Consider the following 12517-nt stretch of genomic DNA (forward strand, 5'->3'; position numbering starts at 1 on the left):
GTAAATTAAGTCTAGTGTGCATTGATAGCCCGGGGTGATCGCTAGTCGGCGCGGACTCGGTGGGCCAATGGACCTGTTCCCTTACTGTATTTCTAAACTTCTAAACTAAACTTGAGCCTGTGTGTGGTTTCTGTGTGTGATGGTCCTGTACACTCCACCTTGACAGATGTTAAACCATTTCACGAGCCTTGAAACTAACCAGGGCTGATTGATGACTGGCATCCAACACCGAAAGGAAAGGTGAACGCTGAAACCTGCAAATGGTTCTACCGCTGGAAACACTGATACGTAGAGAAGGTGGACACCCATTTCTGGAGTCGTGGTGAAGTGCACCTTCGAATTTCTAGTCCTGTGTTTCCGATGTGTTTTTTCAGCTAGTGACTCACAGTGGAGACATTTCCTGCATTGTTGGCAATTCAGTCAGTCGTGCTACCATAAACTCCTACACTCAGACCACCCATGACTGCAGCAAAGTCGTGAGGAGGCAAATAGAAACAGCAACAATTGCAAAATCTATCTCTTAGCAATCTGAAAGGAAAAAAAAACAACCTCTCATGTCTGCATCATCCCTTTGCAAGCTGAAAGATTCGTTCGACCCAGATAATCTTGGCTGAGTTATCACAATGTATACGTCAGCCAAGTCCAATGAGCATAGGCCCCTTCTTTATGTCATGTGCTCCTCAGTCTAAGCCAACTCTTGGGTACTAAACCCTTGCCAACATATGGGATAGGCCAATACAACATAGAGAGCAGGGGCAGCAAGGTGGCGCAGCGGTAGAGTAGCTGCCTTACAGCGCAAGAGATGCGGGTTCGATCCTGACTATGGGTGCTGTCTGTACAGAGCTTGTACGTTCTCCCCTAGACTTGCGTGGGTTTTTTTCCGGGGAGATCCGTTTTCCACCCACACCCCATAGACATACAGGTTTGCAGGTTAATTGGCTTGGTAAAATTGTAAATGGTTCTTAGTGTGTGTAGGATGTGTCGGTCCCTAATGTGCGAGGATCGCTGGTCGGTGCGGACTCAGTGGGCCAAAGGGCCTGTCTCCGTGCTGTATCTCTAAACTAAATTAAACATGCAACGCCCATGTATACAGCCAACAAGACTTGATACGTGCATCCATTTCACCACTGAAATTTCTATACCAACAAGTTTTTTCTACAAAAAACCATACAAAACAAAATGGGTGAATGATACTTTTTGTAACTGGTGACAAATCACAGTGATATTCTTTGTTTTGCGTACCCAAGGTATGCAAAGAGTCGCCATATAAAGGGCGCTGCCAATGTCACAAAGTATCCCACGCCATGTCTTCCATTGCTCTCCCCACTCCCTCCCCCCCACCCACCACCACCACATGGTTCCCCCCAGGGCAGGTTCTAGTGATTATAAAGGATGGAATGCCCTTAAATAAATACTTTATGACAAATGCAAGGATGCCGAGTCTTTAGGCAGAAGATCTGTAGCTAAAAAATGTTAAAGCTATAAAATATAGTATTGACAGATGAATCCGCAATTTCTGTTAGATTTTAGACCATTAGAGATACAGTGCGGAAACAGGCCATTTGGCCCACTGCATCTGCCGACCAGTGATCACCCCATACACTAACACTACCCTACACACGCTGGGGACAATTTACAATTTTACCAAAGCCAATTAACCTATGAACCTGTACGTTTTTGGAGTGTGGGAGGAAAACGGAGCTCCTGGAGAAAACCCACGCGATCACAGGGAGAACGTACAAACACCGTACAGTAGGCAGCACCAGTAGTCAGGATCGATCCCAGTTCTCTGGCACTGTGAGACAGCAACTCTATCGCTGTGCCACCACACCACCCCTCTGTTGCTCTCATAATAAGGCAGAGCCTGCTCTTTCATGTAAAATACGAGGAGCTACAGTGACAAAGCTATTAGCAGTGTTTCAAAAAACGCTAAGTGCTTAAATAGAGCGTGTGTCTAGTAGTCTTGATTCGCTGGATATGTTTTTGCTGGCCAACCATCACCAATAAGTTTTAAAGCAGCACAGCAGTAGAGTTGCTGCCTCACAGCACCAGAGATCGGAGTTCGATTCTGACCTCGGGTGCTGTCTGTGTGGTGTTTGCGCGATCTCTCAGTGACCGCGTGAGTTTCCTCCAGTTTCCCCCACATCCCAAAGATATGTGGGTGCGTAGGTTAATTGGCCTCCGTAAATTACCACTAGCATGTAGCGACTGAATGTGAAAGTGGGATAACATAGAACTGATGTGAACAGGCGCTGGATGGTCAGCATGGATTCAGTGGGTCGAAGGGCCTGTTTCCATGCTCCATCTTGCAATCAATCAATAAATTTCCCATTAGCTCGGTAGATTTTCGTTCCACCTCACGCGGGGTTTGTGTGGGTGAGAGAAAGGCTGTACTGGTGCACAGAAGGCAACAGTGAATTTTATCGTCAATGTCTGCCTTCACTGAGATGTGGCTCCCAAGATATCGAAGACGGTCCTTATCTTTCAAAGTCTCTTCATCGTCCTTCATTGCTGCAGATGGTGAACTGCACAAACAGCTTGTCGAGGAGCGATGTTTTGCAAATATCAAGTGAAAGACTCCCTCATCACAAAATGTTGCCCAGTTGTTATCGGAATCCTTTCAGACGTGCCAGACCTACGCAGACATCACAATTCTCCACCAAAGAAAGTGGAGAACTTGAGTAATATTTGCCAAAAACAATACAGATTGTTGACTGTTTTTACGTTTGTCTTTTTGGTGTGAATCAAGTAATGAATCAGTAACACATTTGCAGAAACAGCATCTTATATTTCACTTGGGCAGCTTACAACACAGCGGTATGAATATTGATTTCTCTAACTTCAAGTAACCCTTGCTTTCCCTCTCTCTCTGACCCTCCTTCACCCGAGTTCTCCAACGTTTCACTGTCCTCCTCATTTTGCTGATTGTATGCCTCGTTGTCACCTTCCCTTCAGCTAACAATGAACCGTTCTACATTTCCTTAATCGTCGTCTGCTTTGATCTGTCGTTTTCACACCTTTCCCTTCCATATCTCTAGTCTCCCTCCCCTAACTCTCAGTCTAAAGAAAGGTCTCGACCCAAAACGTCACCCATTCCTTCTCTCCAGAAATGCTGCCTGTCCTGCTAAGTTACTCCAGCATTTTGTGTCTATCTTCAGTGTAAACCAGTACTACATAATATTGAATCAGTAACAGATTTTGACAAATATAGTAACTGATTGCACGACTACTGGACAATTGCTGGTAGGAGATAGAGCGTTTGGTATCATAGTGTCAAGACAACAATCTCTTCCGCAATGTCAGCAAAACAAAAGAGCTTGTTATCAACATCAATGGTGCTGAAGTGGACACAAAGTGCTGGAGTAACTCAACGGGTCAGGCAACATCTCTGGAGAAAACGAATAATAATAGGTGACGTTTCAGGTCGAGCCCCTTCTTCAGAATGAAGTGGGGATGATCGAGAGCTTCAAGCTGAGGAAATTCTGCTGTCTCCAATGACTCCTATCAAATAGATTCACCATAGAAAACATCCCACCCTGGATGCATTACAACTTGGTATGGCAACCGCTCTGAGCAAGGCTGTCAAATATTTCAGCGTTGTTGAACATAGCCCAGTCCGTCATGCAAAGTCGCCTCCCCTCATCGACTCCATCGATACTTCATGCTGCCTCAGGACAGCAGCGAACGTAATCAAAGACCACTTACACACCGGTCCTTCTCTCTTCTCCCCTTTCCTGTCCTGGCCAACACACGATACAAAAGCTTGAAAGCCTGTATAACCAGATTCGGGAAGAGTTTCTTCCCCACTGATATCAGACTTGAACAGACCTCTCGTCTGCCAAGGGTGAATTCACAGTCTTCCAACCTATCTCATTGTAGCTCTTGAACTTTTCTTTAATCTGCACTTTCTTTGTAGCTGCAACATTTTCTGCTGCACTCCATTTTTTTTTTATCAGTACTTGATGCTTACATGTATGGCATGACCAGCCCAAACAGCACAAACATTTTCACTGTGTACATGACAATAATAAATTCTAATTTATAGTCAAGCAGCCGCTTCTCAAATTTAATAATGTTTTAAATGTAGCACGTGACGTTGAAAATAATGATATTTACTAATGAAAACAATAGCAGAGTTCTGATTTCAGGATACCGTAACATATTCATCATTAATGGAATCGTGTCTCTTTACTGCTGGTCAATCATTGACTTTAGACTTGAGAGATGCAGCAGGGAAACAGGCCCTTCAGCCCATCAAGTCCGTGCCGATCAGAGATCACCCCGTACACACTGGGAACAATTTACAAATTTTTCCAAAACCAATTAAGCTACAAACCTGTATGTCTTTGGAGCATGGGAGGAAACTGGAGCACCTGGGGGGCAAACCCACACGGTCACAGGGAGAACGCACAAACTCCGTACAGACAGCATTTGCAGTCAGATCGAACCCGGGTCTCTGGCGCTGTAAGGCAGCAACTCTACCGCTGCACCACTGTGCTGCCCTAAAAGACTAAAATAATGGAGACAAGATTTTTTTGTGGTTTTTGTGGATATTTTGGCAGAAACTGCAATGAAATGGAATCATACATCGATGGCCATGCCCAGCATCTATCCAGTGAACCCCAGGTAATTAATTATTGTTGCACTTCCTTCACAGATTATACACAAATGAGTCATACGGTCATAGAGTGATACAGTGTGGAAACAGGCCCTGGTGCCTAACTTGCCCACACCAGCCAACATGTCCCAGCTACACTAGTCCCACCTGCCTGCCTTTTGCCCACATCCCTCCAAACCTGTCCTGTCTATGCTTCTTTAACATTAGGGATTGTCCCTGCCTCAAGTACCTCCTCTGCCAACTTGTTCCATGCATCCACCATCCTTCCTGTAAAAAGGTTACCCCTCAGATTCCTATTGAATTTTTTCCCCTTCACTTTAAACCGATGTCCTCTGGCCCTCGATTCACCTACTCTGAGCAAGGAATCTGTGCATCTAACTGATCTATTCCCCTCATGGTTTTACACACTATAAGATCACCCCTTCATCCTCCTTTCATATGAAGAAAGACTGGATAGACTCGGCTTGTACTCTCTAGAATTTTGAAGATTGAGGGGGGATCTTATTGAAACTTACAAAATTCTTAAGGGGTTGGACAGGCTAGATGCAGGAAGATTGTTCCCGATGTTGGGGAAGTCCAGAACAAGGGGTCACAGTTTAAGGATAAGGGGGAAATCTTTTAGGACCGAGATGAGAAAAACATTTTTTTCACACAGAGAGTGGTGAATCTGTGGAATTCTCTGCCACAGAAGGTAGTTGAGGCCAGTTCATTGGCTATATTTAAGAGGGAGTTAGATGTGGCCCTTGTGGCTTAAAGGGATCAGGGGGTATGGAGAGAAGGCATGTACAGGATACTGAGTTGGATGATCAGCCATGATCATATTGAATGGCAGTGCAGGCTCGAAGGCCCGAATGGCCTACTCCTGCACCTAATTTCTATGTCTATGTTTCTATGTTCCTGTGCTCCAAGGAATAGAGACCTAGCCTGCTCAACCTCTCCCTATAGCTCACACCCTCTAGTCCTGGCAACATCCTCATATATTCCTGTGTGGTTTTATCTTGTTTCTTAAAAATGCCTGACTAGAAATTCTCATGCTGTCCAGCAACCAAGAAGCTAAGGCCAATGTCCATGGCCCAACACGCAAGAGTCCATCTACTGAAGATGGAATGTATAGGCCAAAAATGATGTAAATCAGAAAATAATGTTTAGTTGAACGTGCAAGAGATTGAAACGTCAAAAGCGTAAGATCGGCGTTCATAAATTCATGTGATAGGAGAAGAATTAGGCCATTCGGCCCATCAAGTCTGCCATTCAATCATGGCTAATCTATCTTTCCCATTCTCACATTCTCCTGCCTTTCCCCATAACCCCTGACACCCATACTAATCAAGAATCTATCTATCTCTGCCTTAAAAATATCATTGCCTTGGCCTCCACAGCCTTCTGAGGCAATGAATTCCTGACTAAATAAATTCTTTCTCATCTCCTTCCTAAAGGAGCGTTCTTTGATGCTGAGGCCATGACCTCTGGTGCTAGACTCTCCCAGTAGTGGAAACATCCTCTCCACATCCACTCTATTCAGGCCTTTCATTTTGAGTTGCAAGGCACGAATGAGTTAAAAGAATGAAGAATTAAAACGTAGTTGGAGGCCAATGTGCGCGATTTGTGTGTTTCCTTTTCAGTAATCATTGGGTGTTTGCTTTTGGAGAATTGGCCCAGATTCTCTTCGTTTGCCAAAAGAAAATTGGCATCAGGTTGGTCTGTCATACACCAGAGATTATCAGATTACCCCGTCCGTTTTGACAGTTCTCAAAAACCACACACAGGCACACAATTATTAATTGGTTCACTAAGTGAGTGCGATTGTTTGATTATGCTGGTGAAATGGAGCGGCGTTTCCCAAACAATGTACCACAGTCCAATGTGTGCTGTCACCATTAGTAAGTGTGCAGCAAGATTTGAAATATCAGCCACGATAAGTCTTGCCAAGCAGCCAAGGGCTCAGGGGCTCGGCCACTGATGCTTGCAAATGCTGGTCCACTACTGAATTTCCGGCACCTTTGGTTCCAGAGCCTTTGCTGGAATCTTGGAGGAACTCAATGGGACAGGCGGCATCTCTGAAGAGGAGGAACGGGTGACATTTCGGGACAAAGTCAAATTTATTCGTCACATGCACCAACTAAGGTGCAGTGAAATTAATTTGCCAGCCGTGATACAGTTGAAAAAAAGAACACACAATACACAGTAGAATTTAACACAAATATCCACCACAGCATTCTTCACTGTGGTGGAAGGCAATAAAGTTCAGTCAGTCCTTCGCCTTTTGTTCATCTGTGGTCGGGGCCATAAACCCTCAATTGTCGCCGCTACGGACAGCCGGAAGTACAGGCCCTCTCGTCGGGATGATCAAAACTCCGATGTCGGGACGGTCGAACACACTCAATGGCCACTTTCCGAACTGGGGACCGCGGCTTCAGGATGTTATAGGCCACAGGCTAGCGGTCGGAGCTCTTCTCCGGCGATCCCCGGCAAGAGATCCCAGACTCCGGATTGGAAGTCCATGCCCTGCCCGTGGCTAGAAGCTCCGCAGACCACAACCCCATGATGTTAAAGTCATCAGGCCAGCGATCGGAGCATTCCTTTCTGGTGACCCCGGCAAGGGTTCGCCCCCACTCCGTGATGGAAAAGTCCATGCTGCGCCCGCTGCTGAAGCTCTGGGCCTGACTCTGGGAAAGGCCGCTCCAATCCAAGCCGTTAGGCTGCGAGAGGGGAGGTGGAGAAGCGACATGGAAAAAGTCGCCTCTCCGTCGAGCAAGCGACTGAAAAACGGTTCCCCCGTTTCCCCCCCCCCCACCACCCCTCACACAAGACACACCGAGAGACCAATTGTCAGATTACAGGGGAAAGGGAAACGAGAGATATAGATGGTGAAGTAGAGAGATAGAGAGCAAACAAAAGAAAGATATGCAAAAAAAGTCACGATGATGAAGGAAGCAGGCCATTGTTACCCGTTTGCTGGGTGAGAATGAGAAGCTGGTGTGACGGGTGGGGGAGGGATGGAGAGAGAGGGAATGCAGAGGTTACTTGAAGTTAGAGAAATCAATATTAATACCACTGGGTTGTAAGCTACCCAAGCGAAATATGATACTGGCTTATACATTTTGCCAGACCAACAGAGGTCACGGCCTCAGCGGACTGAAATACCATCCCGCAAAGTCGACTGCAGAAGTCAGCTATGGGAGCAGATCGACTGGTTCCAGCTGGGCTGGAGATCCAGTGCCCCGGCCACAGGGAGCAGATTCCATCTGCTGATCGGCCAGCGACTATGCCCTGCACATCCCCTTTACATTTTGTCCCTCTCACCGTAAAATACGCTCACTAGTCTGACATTTTCACCGTGTAAAAATGGTTCTGACTGTCTACCCTATGGGCACTTCTGAAAAGTTGGTCGTTTTATTGAAAGTGGGAGCTTAGTTTGATTTATTGTCCAATCATTAGATTCGAGTAATATCGCCAGAATCTCTCTCTCTCTCTCTCTCTCTCCCTCTCCTCTCTCTCGTTTGTCTCTCTCTGTCCCTCTCTCTCTCTCCCCCCCTCTCTCTCTCTCTCTCTCTCTCTCTCTCTCTCTCTCTCCCTCTCTCTCTCTCTCTCTCTCTCTCTCTCTCTCTCTCTCTCTCTCTCTCTCTCTCACTCTCTCTCTCTCTCTCTCTCTTCTCTCTCTCTCTCTCTCTCTCTCTCTCTCTCTTTCTTTCTCTCTCCCTCTGTCCCTCTCTCCCTCTCCCTCTCCTCTCTCTCTCTCTCTCCCTTACTCTCCCTTCCTCTCTCTCCTCCCCCCCCCCTCTCTCTCTCCTCTGTCTCTTTCCCCCTCTCTTCCTAAAACAAAATTTCTCTTTCCAAACCTCTGCCTGAAGGACTGAAAGTACACGGAGAGGATTCGCAATTTGTTCCTGAGACTACCGGGTTAGTTTGATTTATACTTATCCGCCAGTGATCATTAATCTTTTGCATAACTTAGGGTTTGGAGTAATGCGCATTTATCCTGCAAGTTCGAAGTTATGCAAGAAATTAACGATCTTTGTGCTACATAATTGGCACAGGCATCATGGAAATCAGAAAGCACTTGAAAAGCTGAGTAAACTTTTGCGGTTGTAGTGTATTTATGGCTCCTGCCTGCATCCAGGATGTCAGGGAGAGATTAACATTGATGAACCACTGTTTATTTCTGATTCTGCAAGGTAAGAAATACAGGATTACTGCGGAAAATATTGACTGACGAATGCCTTTGGCTATTCTGCAGGGAGCTGGAAAAGTGCCGTTAAATAGGTGAGCAGACGTCAACTTCACTAACAACAACTGTCATGAATTCTTGGAAGCACAGCGTTGCACGTCCTGTTTAAACCCCTCGCACAGGAGAAAGCATTTTTGATTATTAAGTGTAAATCTCGGCAAATAGCGCATGTCAGACGATCTGTAAATGTAATGTGACATTTGTGAATCCTGTGGGATGTCTCTCTCTCTCTCTGTGTGAATCTCAGCCTTGGCAGTACCAGCGATACCCACCTGCCATTGTAGTCTCGATCCATTCAGTAATACATTTACACGCGGAGCCTCTTTTATTTATGCTTCAGAGCGGCATAAATAACGGTGAGGATCGACGGGTGATTTACACCACATTTTCTTAATGGATTTACAACCTTGTGTTGAAGTGGCTCATTTACATACAGGCTCAGTGCCTCGCACACAAAATAGATGAGTACAAAGTGTCAATACTGAGGCCCGGAGCTACAAAATTCAATCACGTAGGCCAAGCTTTTCATGTAATACTCAATTGATTGGACCATAAAATTGATTACAAAATACAATTGTGATAGCATAGTGCAGCGTTTGATCAACCACCTTCTCTGAACTTCTGTGTACGTACGCAAGCATCCAAGAGCGATGTCAGATTTCAATCAATGCACGATTGATATTTCTCTCGTGAAATTGATTCATTTATAGTCAATCAAGTGCCTGTTTGGGGCACTTACAGGAAAGTAGGTTTCAATGGTGGGACAAGATTGTGTACGGAAACCTTGCCCCACACATTTCCTTTAAACGTTGCTCCACACACCTTTAATACTACGCCCTCTAGAATCTGAAGTAGCGTTACTTATTCCCACCCCTGTAGTGGCAACGCACTGATTACCATTGATCAGGAAATTACCTGAATCAGGTACTAAGTTATGAGGGTTGTCTGAGGATGGGTGAGCTTCACTGGGATACATGCTTTGAGAAGCTATTCCACCAGCTGAGCAGTCCCAGTTACAAATGTTTTCTGCAGCTCAAAAGGTACTAAACAATGCCTGAAATCTGTGCAGCAGAAAGCAACCCCCCGCACTGCCACCCCCATGAACCAGTTGCACCTTTCACTTTAACAACTGAATGACACCAACTCTTGAAACACTTCCTTGCCATCACAGGGGGCGGCCATTTTGAACTTGCAATTCCAGGCAAAGGGCCCTTGCAAAGGTCTCATTCACCATTGATAGGTGCATTCTGTGACTGATGCAATAGCCAACTGCATGAACTTGATGTCTGCCCAATTCCAACTTGAGATGAAGAACATAGATCATAGTACAGTACAGAACAAGAACAGGCCCTTCGGCCCACAATGTCTGTGCCAACAATGATGCCAAGACCATCACTTTAGGAGCAGCATAGTGACGCAGCGGGAGACTAAACTTACTGCATGCCACCTCCTACAAGGTGGAGCCCATCCACAGTGCGACCTGAAAACTGTAATGTCCAGGTTCAGGAGCAGCTTCTTCCCAACAATCTGACAGATGGCACAATGGGCTAAGTGTTCGGCTGGCGACCGGAAGGTAGCCGGTTTGAATCCCGCTTGGAGTGCATACTGTCGTTGTGTCCTTGGGGCAAGACACTTCACCCACCTTTGCCTGTGTGTAAATGTAATGTAATTATGTGAATATAAATAAGATTATTATTATTATTATTAACAACCATCAGGCCATTATACACTACAACCTTCCCACTGACCTCCAAACTACATGGGCCACTGCTATTGTCTTTCCACTATTATCGTTTTTTTTATATACATACTGAATTTATTTTGGTTGTTGATTATCATGTTCACAGAGTACATATCTGATGTGTTGTTGCAAGTAAGAATTTCATTGTTCTGTTTCGGGACAGGACAATAAAACCCTTGACTACATTGTGCTACCTTGACTCCACTGAACTGACACCAGCCTCAAGAGTTCCTTCAACTCAAGCTTCTACAGGAAGGCAACTCCTCAATGCCAATGGAGATGCCCACTGTCCTCCCTTACTCCACAAACCACTGCCATATCTCCAGGGCAAGGGCATCAATCTGCTGCAGGAAACAGTGACAGGCGTGCATCCCAACAGTGCAACCAAGAGCCAGTGTGGCAGGGGTCAGGGTTTTCAGTGCAGGCCTCAAGTGTGGGTTGGTTTCAATTCTGTGCTGCAATGGAGCCTTGACAGAACAGATGCATCACCTGTGTGGGAATCAGTGTGGGAGTTCAGTATATATATATTTAAGGCAGAGATGGATAGATTATTGACTAGTATGGATCAGTGGTTATGGAGAGAAGGCAGGAGAATGGGGTTAGGAGGGAGAGATAGATAAGCCAGGATTAAATGGTGGAGTAGGCTTGGTGGCCTAATTCTGCTCCTATCACTTTTAATCTTATGATCAGTGATTAGAGTCTCAGGTTGAGATCTTATTGAAAAATATATAACGGAAATATTGCGAATGCATTCCTGAGATGCTCATATCGTGTAGTAAATTAGTCGACCATTTGTGCTTGCAGACTCTTTTCTTGTGATCAGCTGTTGTATTTCAAGAAGGTGGCATCCATCAGCAAGGATCCCCACCATCTGGGCATACTCTCTTCTTGCTGCGACCATTAGAGAGGAGGTACAGAAGCTTCAAACCCCACACCATCAAGTTAAGGAAGACCTCGTTTTCTAAATCCATCAGATTATTACACTCACCTACAGAACCCCAATCCTACTTCGATGATGGAACACCACGGATCACTTCTTGCACTACCATGGACTTATTTTCTTATTGTGTTTTCACACGAATGTCTTGTTTTGTACAGTCTTTGTGTGTCGTCTGAGTCCGTGTGCCTGTGGTGCTGCTACAAGCAACATTTTCATTGCAACTCTACCTCAATATACTTTTGCATGTGGCAATAAACTAGATTTGATTTGAATTGGCCTGTGCAGGCTCTGTCACAGGACAATGCAGTGGACTAGTGCAGTGATCTTAAGGTTATGAGGAATAGGAGTAGAATTAAGCCATTCGGCCCATCAAGTCTACTCTACCATTCAATCATGGCTGATCTAACTCTCCCTCCTAACCCCATCCTTCTGCCTTCTCCCTTTAACCCCTGACACCCGTACTAATCAAGGATCTCTCAACCTGCTCATAAAAAATAGTCATTGGCTTGACCTCCACAGCCGTCTGTGGCAATGAATTCCACAGATTCACCACCCTCTGAATAAAGAAATTCCTCCTCATCTCCTTTCTAATAGTACGTCCTTTTAATCTGAGGCTATGGCCCCTGGTCCTAGACTCTCCCGCTAGTGGAAATATCCTCTCCACATTAACTCTATCCAGGACTTTCACTGAGTGATGCTGAGTAAGAGATCAGCAAGGATCTTAATGAAAAATAGATGAGGCTGATTCTATTTCTCAAGTTCTCATGTCGTGGCAACAATCACCATTCGTTAGTTTCAGCAGGCTTGTGAGATTACTGAAATTACTGCACTTAACAAGTGTGAACGGTGCAAATATCTCGATTAGCCTCAGATGCACCCGTCTCTGCACAAGGGGGTGCCACAGGTTATATAGGTTATACACAGGACTTATACAATACTCACTTTATAACTTTAGCTTTGAGAAAATATTATTTTAAAAATTGTTTAGTT

General features: G+C 45.3%; 1 long non-coding RNA gene across 1 annotated transcript; it reads left to right on the forward strand.

Annotated features, from left to right (window-relative positions):
* Positions 1–8406: 8406 nt before the first annotated feature.
* LOC129704925 (uncharacterized) lies at positions 8407–12416 on the forward strand. Its single transcript, XR_008724820.1, has 3 exons — positions 8407–8518; positions 8794–8881; positions 11392–12416. It is a non-coding gene; the product is annotated as an uncharacterized LOC129704925 (long non-coding RNA).
* The last annotated feature ends 101 nt before the right edge of the window (positions 12417–12517 follow it).

The sequence above is a fragment of the Leucoraja erinacea genome, chromosome 16, assembly GCF_028641065.1.
Source record: "Leucoraja erinacea ecotype New England chromosome 16, Leri_hhj_1, whole genome shotgun sequence".
NCBI classification, from domain to species: Eukaryota; Metazoa; Chordata; class Chondrichthyes; order Rajiformes; family Rajidae; genus Leucoraja; species Leucoraja erinaceus.